This window comes from Nicotiana tabacum, chromosome 3 (genome assembly GCF_000715075.1).
Source record: "Nicotiana tabacum cultivar K326 chromosome 3, ASM71507v2, whole genome shotgun sequence".
NCBI classification, from domain to species: domain Eukaryota; kingdom Viridiplantae; phylum Streptophyta; class Magnoliopsida; order Solanales; family Solanaceae; genus Nicotiana; species Nicotiana tabacum.
Window position 1 is genome coordinate 201,547,552 of NC_134082.1, and position 2,380 is coordinate 201,549,931.

The following is a 2,380-nucleotide window of genomic DNA, read 5'->3' on the forward strand; positions in this document are numbered from 1 at the left end:
GAACATTTTCTTCTCTGTGTATATTGAAAATGAAGAAAAGAATCCGATGGATCTTTCTAGATCCATTATTGTATATTTATACAATCGGCCTAAATAAATCCGGGTGCCCAATACCAAATGGACCAATTGACAGACTAACTAACAAGACTAAGCATTATTACAAAAATATCTAGAAAAATAAATACAACTATTACACGGCTAGCCACTTGTGTCACTACTTTTATGTTTGGGACTAGAAGCTAAATACTCCATCATGCCAACAACCCTTATCTTGTGTATCCCTACCTTGTGGAGATAGATAGCCTATTTCCAATAGACAAAATGAGCCAGAGAAAGAAGGTGAAAGATAAAATGGTGACATCAATTGAGCAAGTGACTATCCCCGATCATCTTCCTGAGTTCTTTAAGATTTATCACCCTCAAATATGCAACCCCCAACTGGTAATATTTGTTGTTGTAATTGTTAGTTATTTCTCCTTAACTGGTAATAAAACGCCGCATTAAGATCCACTAGTTGAACTTTTAACTTATTCCAACTTTTTTGCTGTTCTTAATCAATTAAAAAACAGAGGTCATTTCATGTAGGTATGTTCTCTTATAGTTTTTGGTTCTTGTCTGAATGTTCACAGTTCATATGGGTCCTTTTAGATGTTGATGAAAATAATACTAAAAACGTGCAAATATTTATTTCCTACCACTACTCCTTATAATCTGGTAAAATGGGTGTTTATTATCCTAATAAGCAATCTATACTCGTATAATTGCAGAGAAACTAGGATTAGAGATGGTTTGTAAATATTTAAAGAAGGGCTAAAGATGTATATGTGAAAGGAATGCCAATTTAATACACTTTGTTATTGACTGAAGAGTGAATGATGACTTAGTAAAAGATTTACCTGGTGGTTATGGCCCTAAATATAGAAGATTAGAGTGGACATTATCAAACAATATACTCAAAAAAATTAGCACGGGATTAAGACCCATCTAGGAGTGTAGTTCAATTTTTTGTTATATCAATTCTATCTTGTTCTATTGTTTATATTGCACATTTTTCTTCTGCCAGAAATCAAAGCGAAGTTATATTCCGTTTTGTGTCTCCTTTGCTTGGAGAATTCCATCGACCTTTCTCTAGTTTTTCAATGGAGATATTCCTCCGAACTCTAGGGAGATCTTGGAAGGTTTTTGTGGAAAAGAATGACAATGATTTCTTTTTCATGGGAGTTGGCCAGACTTTGTGCGGGACAATAATTTGGAATTTGGAGAATTTTTAACCTTTTCCTATGCTGGAAATTCGAAGTTTACGTTAAAATACTTGGGATAAATGGCAGCTTAAAGCGGGACGTAACTGCCATCAAAGAACATGGGATGCATCCATTGGACAAAGAAATTGTGCGTGGTAAGTTTCTTTCAAGGTCTTCAGTTTGTAGCTAGTTTGGTGCAACACATCCCTCTTCATGTTAAACTTCAGTTCCAAAAATAGTCAACTTACAAATGAGCAACTGGTTTAGAGATAACTACTGCACCTCTTCCAGCTGATCAAGCACTTAATGGATCAGGACACTTGGTTGTCTAAGTCCCTTCATTCTTGTCATCAAGTCATCCTATATCCAAAAAAGCGCTTGGTAAGTAATTATATTTGCTAATTTGCATGTATTCAAAAATCCTTGGAACGAATTTTCGAAGATGTCATTAAATACAATTGCTTTAGTATAAAAAATGCAACACAGTATCAAAAATTCATGTAAACTAGTCACTTTATCCGGTGGCATATTTAATTCCTTTTACAAGTGTTTCTAGTATTGAGAATTTATGTCCAATAATTTCCCAACAAAAGATACCTTTAAAGAATATTCTTGTGAGCTAATTAGTTGAAATTGTTGACCTTTTTTGGAAGATAGAATTGTGTGAAATGTTGTGCAATTTATTATTGAGCAAAAGGTAAATGTTTCATGAAAAGAGAAGTAATTAGTTCTCCATTAGCTTCCTAAGGAACTGTCAATATCAATCAGAAGATTTATATCATTTGCATCTTAAAATTAGGCCAAACTGACAAAAATTATAAGTAATTGTATTTTTTATATATATATATATATATATATATATATATATATATATATATATATATATATATATATATATATATATATATATATATATATATATATATATATATATATATATATATATATATATATATATATATATATATATATATATATCTTTTTTCACACAAAGAACATCTACTGCATGCATAAGATAAAACCTCTTTTGGATAGATTATCTTGTGCAAAGCATGCTTCACGCAATGCTATCCAGCCAAAACATTGCCACTCTGGGAGGAACTTTTGCTTTGAATGAATCTTCATTACCACTTCTAGTA

At 31.7% G+C, this 2,380-nt stretch overlaps 1 long non-coding RNA gene across 1 annotated transcript; it reads left to right on the forward strand.

Moving 5' to 3' along the window:
* Window positions 1-238: 238 nt before the first annotated feature.
* On the forward strand, window positions 239-1,938 carry LOC107785499 (uncharacterized). The gene is made up of 2 exons (XR_001647878.2): window positions 239-441; window positions 1,064-1,938. It is a non-coding gene; the product is annotated as an uncharacterized LOC107785499 (long non-coding RNA).
* Window positions 1,939-2,380: the final 442 nt, after the last annotated feature.